Genomic DNA, 17,659 nt, shown 5'->3' on the forward strand with positions numbered 1-17,659 from the left:
TACAAGTAGACATGGGAGCCCCCTAGTCATTACTGATTTTTTCTCTTGTTCAGCTTAACTCACTAGCAGAACAATTGTTCCATCAGTATCTTTATTGCCACGTAAGAAACACGGGTAAAGAATCTCCAGCCTTGAAACTGCAGTGAAGAATGAGCTCGGTGTATTAAGGTGAACTTTACAGAGAATACACCTTGCACTTGCAAAGGCATGCACTGAAAAAGTGACATACGATAATATTTCTCAAGTATAATCATTGCTAGAAGTATTCAGCTTATTTGCTGGACCCTTTTCCATACCGAAGATCTGAGAAACTAATGCTGTTTCAGATAAATACATTCAGGTAAATGCATACAAAGATGTTTTGGAGCACAAGACCCTAGTCTAGTTGTTATACCTGTGCATGTGGAGCCCTGCCCCAGAGTCTTGAGGTTACCAAAATCTGTGCCTCTAAATTGCCTCAATGTTGTTTGGTTTGTTTTTTTTAAAAGTTAGCAAACTTTAAGAAAATCTCATTGTGAGTTTAAAAGTTTGAAAAGCATCTTTTTCTTGTGATTTTATTATCAGGATTACCTGACATGCGCATTAGAAGGAATTTTTTTTAAGAGCATCCAACCAAATGGTAGAAAACGAGGTACCCATGAACGAAGACATTGCTCCCAGAGATTCTGCCGTCTGAGTACCATTACACAGAAATTGGGAAATATTTCAGATGATTGTAGGAGAAAGCTTCTCCAGGTATAGAAGGACAAAGATACCTAAAAACAGTCAAAAGCAGCCAGCATGGCAAAACACAAGCACACAAAATCCCACTGCCTTTAACAGAGATTTGGGTGAACGCAGGAATTCACAGAGAGAAGCCTTCAAACAGCATCATGGCCTAAGATGCAAAAAAAACCAGCAACGACGTTCTGCTGAACACGTGCCAGGAAGAAGGGCATGAGAAGGGCAAGAAAACATGAGCTCAAAAAAAGAAGTGGTTTTGTTACCTTTCTCAGACAAAAGTCATCGCCTTTTACAAACAACAAAATAAAAGGTATTAGAGCCCTTCGTGATCGCTGGCAGGAGCAGCAGATGGCCAGCCTCGCACCTTTGGAACAGGAGCAACGCAAATAGCAATAATGTGATTTTCCCTGCACTGTCCTACCAACGAGATGTCACAGTAACGCAGAGAAAGCGCCGAGTGCTCGCCCGACTTTCCCTGCTGAGGCACAACAGTTCTGCTGCAGACGGGCGAGAGGGAGGAGGTTGAGAAAAGGGCTCTTCTGCCCTAGAAAGCAGGCTGCGGTCTCTGGCAAGGGCAGCTGAAGTAATGTTTTGATTTTTAGGTCACTGCCTTACAGTAAGCTCCGTGTGATTGAGCTCTTTCCTTGTCAACAGTCACACTGTGGGGAGAGCTGCTTTGTTTGTGTGTTTTGCCCCTGCAAACCTAATCACAGGATGGAGGCTTTAATTGATAATGGAAAGGGGAAAATTGACAAATGCGTCTTTTGGCGCTTGTATCCAAAAACGTACGGCCTCTTATCGCCTTACATCTTAGGTCACATCTTTTTAATTTCTATTCAAGAGCCCAGAAGCAAGTTACACAGATTGTTTACAGGTATAAGTACCATACATTAAAAATAACATGCTGAAATAGTGCTGTCAAAGTATGAGACCTACCTGACTGATGGAATATTCTTCTAAAATGAGCAGCTCTGAGCTTCCCTTAAACACAATGAAGGAAAATCTAAAGATAATAATGAACAAGAAAGTAGCTTCTTCTGCCAGACCCATCAAGTTAAATGGCTCTTTGTATTGTTCAAAGTGTGTACACTATTGTGTTCTGTGGCAGAGGGTAAAGAGAGGGAACTTTCAGTGACGTTTTGATGAGATAACAAATAAAAAATAATATTTTGACAGAGAGCTCATCCTATTAAAAAAAAAAAAGGCATTTCTCCAGCTCAAACAGAAATCCCCTTAATGTGAAGAATATTGAGGTTGTATGTACAGCCTTCCAGTAATACTTAAAGGAAATGTGCCATTTGCAACAGTACATGCAGCATGACTAAAGACCGTAAGTGCTTGGCACCGTTTGAGCTTAGTTTTAAATACCTATGATAGACATTTTTGGAATATGTTTCCTGAAAGTAGTGTCAAGGATTTACTTCAGCATTAGCTTGCGCATGCTGATAGGTTGAACTGGTGCTCATCTACCCAATAAATACAAAAAGGATTAGTTTCAGTGTATGTACAAAGTTGGAGGTTTTATTTTTTATGCCGGTATTGGGATTTATTTGCCCTCCTGATGAAACGTTTACCTCACCCTGCCTCATCAATATTAACCTCACAGATCAACAGATCTTCATATCGACAGAATAGAGAAGTCAATATCTCCTTATTATTATTTAATAAGTATTTCATTGTCAGTAACTGAGTGAGAACAAACATCTGTGCAGTATAATGGCATGCACTTTAATTTTGCAAGGTTACTGTCTTGCATATGTTTGACAGAAGAAAGCTAACCCATAGTAAAAATCCCCCAGTAATATCAGTGTATAAAATGACAACATGTTGAAGGACATTTAAATTGAACAAAACAGGGTGGTTTTTTTAGTCCCAGTTTTGATATACAAATGTTAGATGTGTTTTACTGTGGCTTCTGACTATGATTGATAGGAGATGCATCAATTTCAAGGTCTGTGAATTTAAGTAAATTGTTGTCAGTGGTATCGCTGCTTCTTTTTTGTATTTTTTTTTCAAATTATCTCCTTACAGAGAATAGTGTATTACAGATTGAGACAGAATATACATAAAGCATCAATTTAGCTTGAATATCCACTTACAATAATAAAAAGAAAATAGTTGTGATAAGAATGTGAGTACATCAGAGTTGTTCAGAAAACTCCAGAGTATTTAAAAAAAAACAACGCCTGTGTTTTTCTTCTAAGTAATCTTTGCTGTTTCTGTTTGGAAAATACTTTGCTTGCCTTTCCATTTGAAGGAAAAATATCATATTCATTTAAAAAAAAAAAAAAAAGAAAAAGGGTAGTAGTAGATGTTAGAGACTCCTTTTATCTTTGTCCTCAGAATATAATTCCATTAAATTATACGTTAGCGAAGAAAACCCCAAACCTGTATCAACAATTTGCAACCTGTGGGAAGTTTATTAACCCTTCATTGCTAAGTGGCAATGCTTTATTTGACTGAAAGGCTTAAAGAGCGTCCTCTAAAACCGACAGCGATTGAACATCGTACAGCAAAGCTTGCTAGAGTTCCAGTACCTTCAGAAATTAGCTGTGTCTGATTTGAAACGAGTTTTCCCTAGACCACTTCTTATCTGATGATGTCTGACTTAGGATCTGGTGAAACGCACAGATACTTTTTATTATGTTTTCCAACACATGGTCATGACTTGTTTCCATGTATAAGTGTGTTGTGTCTATGTACCTACATGCCTGTCTATATGCATAAAGCAATGTATACACTATTTGTGTGTGGTTTTGGTTTTAACATCAGACTCTATAAATGAATAAAGATACTATCTTCATTTTACTGTTCTCCAAAAGGGGCAACATGGAATGGATTCTGTAAATCTAACTATACACGTTGCTGATTAAAAGCTGATGGTAACAGTTAATATACAAGGGGACAGACTAGTTTTTCTTCTAACATTTTTTTTCAAGGGAAAAAAATGAAAATTAGACAGAAAAGAGCATTTCCAGATGTGACTGTATAGGGCTTGATTTGAAGCACTTTTGTTATCTCCTTAATAATGCATATAAGGATGCTCATGTGAAATGTTATGTTAAAACTCAGTCCTAGTAGATATTTGCGCTTATGAATTGATTCCTTATCCATATTTTATGGAGAAACAGCTCGGCACCGGATTACAGCACATTATTTTCCAAACTCCTTATTAGAGTCTGCATGTCTCTCTACTGTGCCTCCAGGCTTAAATTAAAAACAAAACTTAAGTAAAATTTAAAGAGACAATATTCAGAAACTTATTTTTTTACAAAGCTTCTGAAAGTTCATAATTATTTTTGTCCCTAATAGGCCCGCCTTTGAAATAATTTGATGGCTAGGTTTGTAAATCCACGTGGAAAGATCTGGCATCCCATAACCATTAAGGGGAATATATATCACAAAAATGATTTTGCATATAAATAATGGTATACAGGATTTGGCTTAAATTGTCTGCTTTCATTTGATTTTTTTTTTTTTCTCTAAGGTAATTTGGAGGGAGGCAGGAAGATCAAATTGAACACAATTTGGAAATGAAACTTGGATAATTGAGCTAAGTAGGCTGAACTCGCCAGTCACCTGTGACCTCCTCCCAGTCACACATCATTTCAAATAGCTAAAATGAGAGGGCCTGTGTCGAGCCGCACAACATAAACAGAGCAAGCGGAGTTCCAGCCTGGGACCACGTTAGCCCTCGTAATCTGCTTGCCTCGTTTTTATTTCAGACGGAGGGACCCGAGCACAGCGCACCGCTGCCTCGAGAAGGGGCCTGGCCCCCCGGTGCGCCCGGGGACCTTGGTGGAGGGGAGCAGGACGGACGGACACGCCGGGGGGGCCGCCGCGCAGGGCGCTGGGGGACCAAACCGGCGCCGGGCCTGCGCTAGCTGGGCAATGGAAGCTTCGCAAGTGAAGGAGAGCTCACCCGTGGCAGGGTCTCCTCCACAGACTGCTGCAGCCGAAAGTTTGCGGTCGTCCCTGTGCGTGAGCCTAGTATTTTGCCCTTCATTTTGAAGCGATTATTCAAAACACCGTGGCAGCTGAACCCCCCGTGCTTTCGGGATAATTATTTCTAATCGTGATTGGCAATAATAGTAATTGCCATATTCAGCCGGCACCCAGCTGTAACGATTCTTCCTTATTATTATTATTATTTGGGTTAACAATCGCCACCGACAACAATGTCTCCCGACCCTCCTCTCCCTCCCCCAGACACCCCGGGACCGGAGGAAGGGCGCTGTGCAGCAGCCGTCGGGTGGGCCGCTGCCCCCCCTGCCCTGCCCTGCCCTGCCCTGCCCGTGGGCTCGGCGGGGATGGGGGGTGAGGAGAGGGCGGCTGTCCGGCGGGGGGGGCCGGCTCCCTGCCGGGGGGCTGCCGCGAGGGGACGGGGGCGAGCCGGGCTGCCGCAGCCTCCCCCCACCCAGCCGCGGCGGAGCAGGGGCCGCAGCCGCGGCTGTAACGAGCCTCTTAATAAACCTCCGGGTCGATGATGCATGGCTCGCTAGTGAATCTTCGCGGGTTTATTTATTTTAACTAAATCGCCCAAATGGATCGCAGCTCCGTGTTGACTCTGGCGAGAGGCGAGGCGGGGGGCCGGGGGCCGGGGGGGGGGGGGGCGGCGGAGCTGACAGGTCGCCCGGGGGTTGCGGCGTTTGGTGCTGGCAGCGACCCGCTGCAACCGCCCGCTGCGGGAAAGGTGTGTGCGTCCCGTCGCCCCCCCCAGCCCCGGTGATCGCCCCCCCCTTCCTCCTCCTCCTCCTCCCCCGCCCTGCCCGGCTGCCGGCGCCCCTGCGAGGAAGAGCGGAGCGCAGCCCCCGGCCCGGCCGGAGCGGGGCGGCCCCAGCCGCAGGGCGTCCCCCGGCCAGGCCGCCCGGTGCCGCCGCCGCCGAGCCCCGCCGCTTGCGGGGAAGGCTGGGGGGCGGGGGGCGAGGGAGGGAAAGGCGAAGGATCCGTGTTCCAAACCGAGGGAAAAGGTGGCCCGCTAGCGGATTTCCAAAGTTGGCGGTCGTCAGAAAGAGGCGGGGGGCAGAGCTTTGCCTGCCGGCACCGGAGGGGCGAGTACCCCGGAGCCGCGGGGGGGCGACGACCCCCCCTCAGCGCCAAGGGGCGGTTTAGCAGGGAAGAGCGGCCGGTCGCCTTCGCGACCCCCGCGGGTGAGGCCGGCGGTAAAGCCAGCCCAGCGCTTCTCCTGAGCTTCGGAGCGTTTCTCGCCTTTATCCGCGTTCACGTGGGAGCAGAAGTTGGGTCCCCGGCGCCGCGGGAGGCCTGGGCTGTCACCCCCCGCCCACGGACGTGCCGGTCTCGCACGGCTGCGGCGCCCAGCCCGCCGGGAGCAGCGCCCGCTCGCCCGGCGCCGGCAGCCTTCGGGGGCGCCTCGCAGGTCGGCGCGGCGGACCCCCCTGGATCAAAGCCACCTCCGGCTTCCAAAACCACAAGCAGAAGTTGCCGACCCGCTTCAGCGAGAGCCTTCCCCCGGCGGGCGCCCTACCTGCTCTTCGTCACCCCCCCCCGCCACCCCCGCAGCCTCAGCCCTCCCCGGTCCTGGCGGACTACAGCCCCCCCCCCGCGCCCCGAGGCTGCCGCCGCGCTCCGCCGGGAGCGGGGGCCGGGCGAGGCCGCGGGCCGGGCCCCGCCGGGCCCCCGGTGCCGGGGGACGCCGGGCCCCGGTGCCGGGCAGCGGGAGGGCAGGGGCGGGCAGCCCGGCAGCCACGCGCCGCTGCCCGCCGCCCCCCCCCCCTCCGGGGATGCTACTCCCTGACGTCAGATGTTTGCTCAGTCTTTTGTTCAGTTAAAAATAGTTTCACGCAGCAGCTTACCTGCCTCGGGTGGCGGCTGTTCGTGGGCTGCGTCAGGGAAGCGTTTTCTGGCGAAACCCAGTCTTTTCCCTCGCCCTCGGATCTGCCATCTCCGCACCTAAACTAATTATATCAGCACGCAGGCGGCGGGCTCGCGGTCTTCTCAAACCAGCATTTCGCTGCCTGAAACACACGGAAAGGGAAAGTTTCTTTGTAATCTAGCTGCAGCCGAGCTATGTTATCACAGCTAGATATTTCTCACTGCGACCCACTGGAGCATATGTACCGTCAAACATTATCGTTACTCTAGCAGTCTTGATTTTTCATTTTTCCCCTTTGCGTCTCATGCGTGGCGGCTACCGTGTTGTACCTGCAATTGCATATTAACCTAGTAAAATAATTGCTCTATAGCAGATTACTTGCAGCAGACATTTATTCGTCTTCTCCCGATTCTACGGAGTTATTAAGAAGTAATGGGTGCCAAGGCAATCAAGGAATATTTCCTAATTAAAGAGGAAAAATGGAACTGTCACCATTTTCCACTGTTTGCGGGCCAGTTCGTGTGCTCGGCTTACACACACTTTTACATCACGCACACATGCGTACACAGTATATGCGCCTACGGTGCCCATGCCCGCACGTACACCCCCCTACACCACGGTTAGTTCCCTATTTCTCACAGAGGTTAAAGAACAACTTGAAATCGAAGACAAATGAATTGACAGGAAAATGTATCGCTTTTCGCCCCCACTTTTATTTCTTCCCGTGTTATAAGGGAATCCCGAGTCTTTAGCTAGGCGGGCAATTAGCCACCCCAGTGCCTGGTGTCCTTGCGACCGTCACCCCGCCGAACAGTTTATGGGGCTGAAGTTTTTCAACAACTCGGTAACCTTATTTTATTGTTGCGTGTGCGTGTGACGCAGAATCTCCCCCACGTGCAGATCTATCGGATCTACATAGCGTGCGTATAATTTTATAGCTTATCTTAGCCGAACTGCTCCTGGGTGACAAATCTCTCCGTTGCGGAGAGCACCGTCCTCATTTCAATACTGTTTCGTTCTGGGAGCGCGCACGGTAATTCTTTACAACGAAATTGCTTCCCCTCTGGTTCCTATATTTTAATTTAGTAAAGGACTGATTAGCTGTGGCTTTAAAAGGGCCAGGTCTGCGCTGGCTCGCAGCGTCACCTCTCACCTCTCCGCAGCCCCGGGCTGGGGTCACTGCGGGGCCGCGGCGGGGGAGCGGGCACCGCGGCTCCGGCTCCGGCTCCGGCTCCGGCTCCGGCTCCCGCTCCGGCTCCCGCTCCCGCTCCCGCCGCGCCTACCTGCGCGCCCCGCGCAGCGCCCCGCGCAGCACCCCGCGCAGCGCACTGCGCAGCGCCCCGCGCAGCGCCCCGCGCCGCTGCCCAGCCTCCCTCCGGGAGCAAATCCCCCGTCCCCGTCCCCCCCCACACACCCCGGCGGAGGGGGGGAGAGCAGCCCGCCCGCCCCTGCCTCTGGTACACCGCTGCTGGAATGAATCAGCGCGGAAACAACAGGAAGATGCCGCTCTGCTAGGCGAAAATAATTGTTCGCTTTGGTTTAATTTGCCTCGCCCCGGTTTAATGGCACCCTTTCTTGGGGCTTCGAGGGAGGGGAGGGGAGGAGGAGAAGGAGGAGGGCCGGCCGGGGTGCACCCTGCCCTTTAAAGGCTTCGTGTAAACTTCTACATTTTGAAAGAATAACTTCAAAAACCTGTGTTTCATTGTATTCAGACGTGCGCCCAGCTCACATCGATTTGTGGAGTCATTGGAGGTGTAAAGATCCGTTGGTAACATTTCAGGTCCAGTGTCCCTAAATCATCAGATTCTCCCTTCTCTGCCAAATCCTGGAAGTAGTTTCACAAGGGGAAAGGGGAAAAAAAAAGAGTATTTTGAGTCTTTTATTTTTCAGCCGTAAAACTGCATTTCAAAGAGGGATGATATTCTGACAGGAGAGACTACAATAAAAACCACAGGTCGCTTCTGAAAAGGTTTCACTCTGAGCAAATGTTTCGAGTATGTCGGGTCCTCATAAAATTATACCACAGACCTCATTCTGACGATTATTGGAAAACACGCAACGCATACAAAAATGCGAGCGAGAAAGGGTCAAGATGAATTTGTTTTCAGACAGGAACAGTGGAAGGAGGCGCAAGTACGTTTTTCATAGTTTTGATCTTTATCAAAGGATCGATGCAGCTAAAGCCAAATACCGAATATTCAGGGAAATACGATTAATTTTAAGAAGTTACCTTTCCTTGAGTGTACGGCTGCGTTTACAGAACTGGTGCGGAGCCATCGCTTTGTTTATTTTTCTAATGTCTACCCAAATTCCAGCAATCCGCAGAGCAGTAACAGCTTTTTCCATGTGTTTATCATCGGGGTTGCAACAGGATTCGCCTCAATTGTTCTGCCTTTCTTGTGTTTTCCTTTCTTCCCTTTTCTGCATTTCCCAGATACATTCGCTTGGGTTGCAAAAATAAACAGCGGAGTTTTTTAACAGCAATTTGAGATGATAATGGTTACTGATCCCTTTCTTTCCATCATAATCTTCAAGTGGTTTAAGATTAATGATAGGAGGTGTTTTAGCAAGGAGTGTGGGTTCTCTTCTCCAAAGACCAGCGCTATGATAATTTACTTAAGATGTTGACAAGACTGTCACTAAGGCTAATTTTTTATTAAGCTGCGCTGTAGCAACTGGAGTAAGCGGTTGTTGTTGTTGTTGTTTAAGCACACTGTATTTTTGAATGCCTTCCTATAAATATTGTTATTTGGTCTCTGCCTGACGGATTTGCAATGGAGATGATTCTCCTTGCCTTTGTTTCAAGAAAGGTGTCTTCTGGTATTCTGATAAATATTCTCTTCCACCCTCCCCCATTCCCTTGCACGCACATTTTTTAAAAGAAAATAAATTTCAGCAACTACTCTCTCGGTCCGGCAAGCCAGATCTTCCGCGAAGCGTTGCTTTGGCCGGACTCTGTCTGGCACAGCCCTGCACCAACGGCCTGGACGCAGGCTCGAGAGTCGGTTTTGCGTGATTTCTTTCCGTTTTGGTTTGGTTGTGGGTTTTTTTTCAAGGGGCAAAATAACCCTGTAACCCGTAAATACGTAACTGTAGCACCCCGGCGCACCGAGAGGCCGGGGTGCCTCTTTAAAGGCGGGCGATTTACGATGGCGTCGGCGGCTCCCGAGCGCAGTTCTGCCTTCGCCGCCCCCCCCCCCGCCCCCCGCGCTGCCCCGGTCCCCCCGGCGGGCCGGCACCCGCGGGCGCGCAGCGCGGCTGCCCACGGCAGGGCGCCCCCCCCCCCCGCGGCAGCGCTCCCCCTGCCCCGCGCCCGCTCTCCCCGCCGGGGTCGCGGCCGGGGCCGGGCTCCGCGCACCCCGCGCCCCTGCCCGGCCGCTTGCCCGCTCCCCTCCTGGTCGGCGGGCGGCGGGGACGGCGGAGCCGGCCTGGGGAGCGGGCGCGGGGGGGGGGACACGGCGGGCTGACACGCGTGTGTGCGCGCGGGACGGCGGCGGCAGGGAGGCGCGGAACGGCCCGCTGCCTCTGAGGGGAAAAGTCGGGGGGAAATCGCCGCAGACCGGTGGGTTTCCCCCCTCCGTCGTGTTTTCAATAGACATGAAACCGGGGGCTTACCTATAAATTACCGGGGTCACGTGACACTCGTTTGGCAGTGCTTTATCGCCCTTTGCGCTCCCCCCGTTGCCTTGCTCCGCGCCTGCGGCCAGGCGCGCGGGGGGGCCGGGGGGCGGCGGGGCGGGGGGGGGGGGGGGGGGAGCCGCGCGGGGCGCCGGGGCGCAGGCAGCCGAGTTTGGGTCCCGTCCCCCCGTCGCCCAGCACCGCCCGCCCTGCCGCAGGGGCGCCCGGGGGGGGGGGGGGGGGGCGGGCAGGGGCGCGCTGCCCGCGCGCGGGGCGGGCGTGGGGCTCTCCTCCGCGGCGGCGCCGGGCGCGGCCAGCAGGGGGCGCTCCGACGTTGCGCCTGGCGGCCCCGCGCCGCCGCGCCGCGCCGCGCCGCCCGCCCACGGACACGCGTGTGCGCACACGCGCGGGCACGCGCGCGCGCAGGCACGCGCGCGCGCGCACCCTCGCACAGCGTCGCGGCCCCTCCGTCCAGGTGCGCGCGTTAGCGGGCGCTGGACGCCCCGTGCAGGCGCTGCGCCGCACGTGGCTCTCTCCCTGCGTGTGCGTGTGCGTGTGCGTGTGCGTGCGCGTACTATACATTATGCAACTTATTAAATACGCCGATGAATTGTCAACATTTTTTTCGCCTGTTAGTTCCGCTGATCCGGGCAGGATTTATTTTCAGATCTCGGGTCCCGGAGCTATAACGCGTGATTTCTTTGCCTTAAATAAAATTGGTCAAATGTTGACAACCTTTAAGCCAATCTAACACTCAAGATTACTGATGGGAAACTAATGAGAAAATATCAGATCGTCCGGCCTGGGGGCTCCTAATTAAATCTTAGCTGATTGAAAAATAAAAGCGGGTTCGGGGGCGTAGGGGGAGGAGGGAAGAAGCTCCGGGCTGAACTTTAGCTCTCATTTTACGTGATATTTCCCCGAGCCGCCCCTCCCTCCGCTCTGCCCCCCTCCCTCTTTAAAAAGCCTAATGTTATTTCGCTGGTTATTTCGAGAGATCCGAACGCGGCTATCATTCCTTGCCCGGTAAATATTAAGGCCTTTAAGCAACGCGATTTAACTAATTAGAAAATTTACATCATTAAGTCTCAGGGAGAGAAAAAAGGAGAAACAAATCTGTCAGTCATTTTAAAAGAGACAGGCCCTATTGAAGTGTGAAGAAATCGGCTCTAATTCAAAAAGGCAATCGGGCAGAAAAAGCCCTCAACATTACCCTGCTAGTTATTAATCAGAAGGGGCTTCCCCCCCTCTCCTTCCCTGTAATGGCAAGAGCTGAAGCACATCGTTAGTTTCTCCCAAAGCTACCGCGCAGTTCCCATTCAGGTTTTTTGCCACTCGTCCATGTCCCATATTAATAGCGAGTATTTGTCCATTCAAGGCTCATAGATTTGAAAATGTTTCCGAATTGGGGAGCCGCAGCCGCAGAAAAGAAAAGGAAAAAAGAAAGGCGGGGGGAGAGAAAAAAAAAAAAGGCTCCCCGACTCCTTACCTCCGCCCCAGCCAAATACAAGGGCTGCGATGCCCCGTCCCCCGCCCCCATTAAAGTGAGGTCCTAAAGTAAACCTGCTCGGGGAGAACGAGATCGTGGCTTTGTTTTTCTCCCTTGCCCTGCATTTCTAAACGCAGACCCCGGCCCGAGAGCGGAAAGCCCCCCCTTCCCTTTCTTTCCGATTTTCCCAAGGACTAGCCGAGTTTAGTGCCACGCACCAGACAAGAACAATATCAAACCGGAGTGAAAATCAGAGAGATCGCATTACTAATGTCGGGTCGTTAACGAAGTGATGCGGGACGCTGCCTGCCGGCGCGGCGAGCGGGAGGAGGAGCTGGTGGCCCCCGGGTTGGGGGGCGCAGCTGGGGGGGCTGGCGGGGGGCGGGGGGGGGGGGGATGGACTCGCTTGGTCCAAACCACAGAGGGGGGCACGGCTCGCGCGCGCTTTCGCCGTCTCTCCTTGAGACGCGCTCGCTAATCCTCCCCTTCCAACTGTTCACAGCGGACTGGAGCATAAATAATAAATACCTCCTACTCTGCGGTTTCTCTCTCCTAATCTCGAAGAATCTGACGGTGGCTTTAATCAAAGGAGTTTGCACCGGTTCGTCGTGGAGCTCGTTCAAGGCGTTTTAAACCCGCTTCGGACAAACCCAGGCGAGAGGGGCCTATTTCTGATCGCACGGCCCGGGGACCAACTCTCGGGCGGCCCGAGGAATTAACCCCGTGTAAAGGGGTTCAGGATCAGCCTCCTGATGGGGGTTTTACTTGGCAGTAGCCTGTAAAGACAAAATATTCGGGGGGGGGGGGGGGGGGCGCCTCTGCCAACCCTATTCCGCCTCGCCTTTCTGCCCCGGTCTTAACTTGCAGCCATCTCTGTGAGTGGGCGCTTACAGAAATGGAAGGTCATCACCAGGACCGGACATGTTCCTTCATTAGCGCTACGTCTGCTTAAAGAAAGATCTTTTGAGCAGCCCCCCGTGGAGTGTGACGGTCGCGCCCGTGTCCCCCCCGTCGTCCCCCCCGGGGGATCGCTGCGGCCGTGGTGCCCAGCGCAGCCCACCCTCACCCCTCCGCTCAGCCGCCCTCAGAGGGTGCCGGGAGGGGCAGGGGGGGCTTGTTCGAAACACGTGCTCCTAAATTCAGACATTTCCCCCTTCCTCCGTAAAACCAGCTGAACGACCACCCGCCCCTGCGCCCCGTGGAACCACGGTAAGGCAGACTTCGCCGCCAAAGCCAGAGGGGCTGGTAGCCGGTGCGACGTGGGGAGGGGAGGGCAGGAGGAACAGCCTTGACTCCCCCGCCCCCTTTGCATCAGTTTGTCTTGCGGTTATTCAACATGATTGAGTTTTCCGAAGAAGGCCCTTTAGAGAGAGAGAGAACAAAACCGGCACCAACTTCTTCCCCCCAAAACGACATGAATATCAACCTGTCCGCTGGCAGGGCTTCGGAGCTTAGAGGCACAATAAAATTTACGGCGTCCTTAACAACTCCCAAGTAAAAGCATTAAAATTCCCTTTAATTGAGAAAACATTGATTTTTAACTCTGGAAAGAACGAACCCGTAATTTAATTGCAAACTTTCACCGACAGAGCAGCATCTCGGGGAGGCCACATTCCATCTTTAATAGAGCCACTTTATGAAGTGATAAAAACAAAGAAAACCTGACAAACAGAGAGACAGTTGCGATTGCGAAAGAAAAGTTATTTGCCTTCCCTTGCCCTCCTCGCAGCTCCAAACTACCGCGCTCTTCCCTCCCCCGCCACCCGCCACCCCCCGATAACAAAACACAAGTGTAAAAGCAAAGGATTCGGGATCCAGGGGAGAAGCGGGAGTTCATTCTTTAAATAACGATTTGCCTTTAGCGGGCAAGGAGTGATGCCAAGAGGTTTCAGGGAACGTTTTCACAAAATGGTAGCCTCTTTTATAAAGGAAGGAAAGGAATGGGATAAAATTTCCTTACTCTCCCTTGTTCGTGGAAAAAAAAAAAAATCATTGCTGAAGGGAAAGGAAAGGGAAATCCCACCCTCGCTTTCTATCTTATTTCTGTATCGGTTTTTGGTATTATAGGAGAGTAAAGAAGTTTTTGTTTGGTGGTTTTTCATTGATCAGTCACTCTGAGCTAATGTAATTATCCTCATCAATAGAAGGCTGCAGAGAGAATCATTATGTGGGTGACATTGATAAATGATCACCCAAGAGCTGCCTTTTCTCTTGGGCACCCCCACATATGACCCTCCCACATACACAAGGTAGCCATAGAAACACCTTGAGATCCTCAAACACTGCTGCAAATGGGAGAATACAGAGAAAGCGAGAGAAATCCAACTTCACACACTTTCTGCCCCTGCTGAAGCCTCCTCCTTCCCAGAGCACGCAGCCACCGAGCCGGGCTCCGCTCTGCTGCCCTGCCCCGCGGGCGCGCAGCCCCGGCCCCGCTCCCTCTCCCGCACCACGTCAAGTATTTGGGGCGGGGGGGGGGTGTTATGGGGCTTGCTTCTTTCTCCCTCTCTCCCCCCCCTTCCTCTGGAAGAGTTAAGCAATGAGGTTACACGCAGCCCACGGAGTCACTGCTCTTTCCCTGCGCGCGTTGTGGACCCCCCCAGTTCGCAAGTCGCTCTCGGAGATGCGCACCTACACCCCCCCCCCCCCCCCCAGCAATGCGGCTCTTGGCAAACGGTCAAACCCGAATTATTAGCAGCGATCTTTTTAGTCACAGGACTCCACAAGAAGACTCCGTCTTCCTCACTAAGGCAAAGATTAATGCTTTTTTTCCGGCCGCAGACCCCCCCCCTTTTTATGTAAGCAGATTCTAAAATATTGAGAGCAGTAATTGATTCATAATGATCCATAAATCGATGCGAGGAAGGGGGCGAGGGTGTTTATTTATTTTATTCCTAAAGCTGCAAGTAAAGTAGCTTTGACACGGTGTGGGGATGAAGGGGAGGAGTTGTTTAGCTGTGCGGGGTCATCCATCATCACTGTCGCAGAGACTCTGCCCAGAGGAGCAACCTCCCTTCTGCCTGTCTCTTTCTCGCCACCGAAACTATTAATATTAAAATCTGCCTGCAAACCTCCCCCCCCGCCTCTCATCCCGCACCGTCCTCCTGAGCCCGGAGCCGGGGAGCCGGCTCTCTCTTGCGCCGCGCCCGCGGGGCCGATCTCTCCGAAAGCGCCGTCGGAAGAGTTAAAAAGCCGGCCCCGCTTCCCCTCGGCCGAACCCCGGGACGTGGTAGGGGAGGCCCGTCGGGCGGAGACACCCTCCCGCCCAGCGGAGCCCGCTCCGGCCCCTCCACGCGGCGCGGGGACGCGGCCGCGCGTGGGGAGCGGCTTCGGGCGTTTCCCGGGCCCCGCGGGGCTCCTTCCCCGCACGCGCGCCGGGGCTGCCGCGGGGCCGGGGGCTTCGCGCCGGCCCCCGCACGGCCGCGGCCGGGAGACCCCCGCTCCCCTCGGGGGGCCGCCGGAGCGACGGGCAAAACCCGCCGGCGGCACCGGCCGGGCAAGCGGGTCCCGCTTGCGCCCCCGCCGCAGCCCTTCCCCTGCCCGGCCCCGGCCCCTGCCCGGCCCCCCCCAGCCCTCGCAAACCTGGTCTGGGGCAATTTTCTCTCCCTCGCTCTCTCCGCGGCTATGAGCGAAAGGGGGGGAGCGCCCGGCTCCCCACCCCGGCATCTCCTCTTCGGCCCCGCGGTGCCCGCTCGCCGCGGCGGGCAGGGCTCGGGCGGCCGCGCCGGCGGAGGTGCGCGTCCCTCCTCTCTTCGCCTGCAAGGCAGCAAAATCTGGAAGAAAAATCCCTCGTTTGTGGCGGCTACAACTCCCAGCCCAGACCCGCTCGGAGAAATGGAAATTTGGGATTATAAACATGTGTGTGTGTAAACAAAAGGTGTTTCTTCCGTTACCCTCCGTTTCCCACAGCATAAGCAATTTTTATTCAGACTAGAGTATTTTCTTTAACACTATACCGCTGTCAAAACATTATTCCCGTTTTGGTTGCTTTTGACAGCTGAGCGGTTCTTAAAAATACCAAAATCGGAACCTTCCCTGCTAAACAGTAAATCTCAGATGGAGAAATCTCTGCACGTTATTGTACCTTGGATTTCAGCAACGCATCTCACGAAGAGCACAGCCCAAAGAGGGGGGCGGGGGGGGGGGGAGAAAGAAAATAAAAGACAACACAGCAATGCAAATATTTAGTTCATTATAAAAGACAATAATCTACTATGGATAAATTCTCCCCTGTCCTTCCACCAGTGCGAGGACATTTGCTGACATTTCTCCTCAAATTGTAAAGAAAAGATCTGCAAGAAAATAAAGTAGATTTTAAAAAAAATAAAATAATAATAAAAAAGCCTCCCCTTTTAAAGTGCTAACACAAACAATCTTGCCTTCGTATTTTCCGCATCCACAATAATGAAGGAATTTGGAAATGGGAACCCGGGGCGTGCTCTTCTTACGCGACTGAAGGGTCGATGTGATTTTAACCGGGACAGAGAGCACCAAAGCCAAGCGGGGAATTTTTGTCCTTTAAATTTCATACGAATGCCTTAAAAAGATGCCCACAAAGCAGGACCCGATTGCTAAATAAATCCTCACACCCATTCTACTGGCATCCTCCCTTCTGTCGCCAGCAGCGTGGGTCCATTTACTCAGCTCAGAAATTAAACATTAACTACGAGGCTGAGCCTCTTTCCACATTCCAGAGCTAGAAGTTGTCAGTCAAAGTTTTTAATAACACCCCAGCCGGCTGGAATGACGAGGAGGAGGAAGGAGGAGAAGGGTTACAAATTTACAGATGTTGAAGCCGGTAACGTTTGTTTCCTGGAAAGTTAAGGTAATTACAAGCCCTTTCCCACTCCCCTTCTCCCAGAAATAAAGCCAGAGCTTTCCCCTGCTCTTTGGGCCCCATCCTGCTCTCACTGACTTAACAGTGCAACCGAGGGCAGTCAAAGGTGGCTGTTTCCAGCTACGCTCATGTCTTCCTAGTTCCAACTCTCCTTTAGTTGCTTCAAAATGCCACAAGCTTTTGTTTAAGTAAAACCAAACCCTCACCCGTGATTCTGCACCAGCTATTTATATACAAAATGTCAAATTAACATTTTCCCTCATTAGTGGATGGTCTTTTTTTTTTTTTTTTTTCCTTCTGAAAACAACTGAAGGCAAGAAAAGCAGTAAAACTGTCTCAGAAGCTAGATTACACAATCCTCACACAGGTAAAACTCTCATTAAACTCAAAGCTGCTTTTCTCCTCCTCAAACTTCCGAACCTACTCCTGCATTGCAGCCATCCTTCACCTCTGAGCTCCGCAGCTGGAGTTAAGGTCCGTGGTGGTTATGGATGCGCGCACACATACACTTAACACACACGGGCTTACTGGTCTCGTATCTGGGCCTTCGCAACTCAAACTCAGCTTCTGTGTTATTAGCAGACAGTACAGATATTAGACACAGCTCTCTGAAATGCAAGCTGGTGAGAGAATATTTCAAATTTTTGTTTAATCTGACATAAATATAGTATTGATAATCAGCAGAAATATATAACCTCAGATGTTCTTTCATTCAATTATTCTATTAATGTTGATGACAAGCTTGTTCCTGATTTTTCCAACCTTTCTTCTCAATGCTGGTAAGAAATGTATTTGAGACATCTCTCCTGGTAACTTCAGTCTCTCCTAAGTGTGATTAAAAACACAAAAGCCTAACAAAAAATCAAAAATGAAATATTTATTACCGCATTTTGTGACTTAACACCTTTTTTTTCTTTTTAAAACATAACGTCACAGTCCTCATACAAGTATTTTAATGTAAATTTTGACAAAGCTTAAAGGTAACAGCATTTTCTTCTAGTGAGGAACACGTGCTGAGAAAGGAAGAATTCATGGACATACAATACCAATTCCACAGCAGATCTGATACTAGCAAAAACATTCTTTTTTTTTTTCAATTGAGGTAAACACATAGAATATCTAACATGAAACAATTAATAGACCGAACTCTGTACGAAGT

At 51.3% G+C, this 17,659-nt stretch overlaps 1 protein-coding gene and 1 long non-coding RNA gene across 4 annotated transcripts in view; both read right to left on the minus strand.

Moving 5' to 3' along the window:
* Positions 1 to 9,595, minus strand: part of LOC138685491 (uncharacterized) — a 39,404-nt gene extending 29,809 nt beyond the window's left edge. Inside the window, exons 1-3 of the long non-coding RNA XR_011324772.1 lie at positions 8,787 to 9,595; positions 8,249 to 8,381; positions 6,537 to 6,698 (exon numbers count right to left, since the gene is read on the minus strand). This is a non-coding gene — a long non-coding RNA (uncharacterized lncRNA). The remainder of the gene's footprint in view (positions 1 to 6,536; positions 6,699 to 8,248; positions 8,382 to 8,786) is intronic.
* A 7,767-nt stretch (positions 9,596 to 17,362) lies between these two features.
* MEIS2 (Meis homeobox 2) overlaps positions 17,363 to 17,659 on the minus strand; it is a 174,267-nt gene continuing 173,970 nt past the window's right edge. For all 3 annotated transcript variants that reach the window (XM_069784084.1, XM_069784081.1, XM_069784083.1), the window contains exon 12: positions 17,363 to 17,659. This exon is cut by the window's right edge and continues 1,158 nt beyond it. The gene's annotated coding sequence lies outside the window, so the exon portion shown is untranslated.

This window comes from Haliaeetus albicilla, chromosome 5 (assembly GCF_947461875.1).
Source record: "Haliaeetus albicilla chromosome 5, bHalAlb1.1, whole genome shotgun sequence".
NCBI lineage: Eukaryota > Metazoa > Chordata > Aves > Accipitriformes > Accipitridae > Haliaeetus > Haliaeetus albicilla.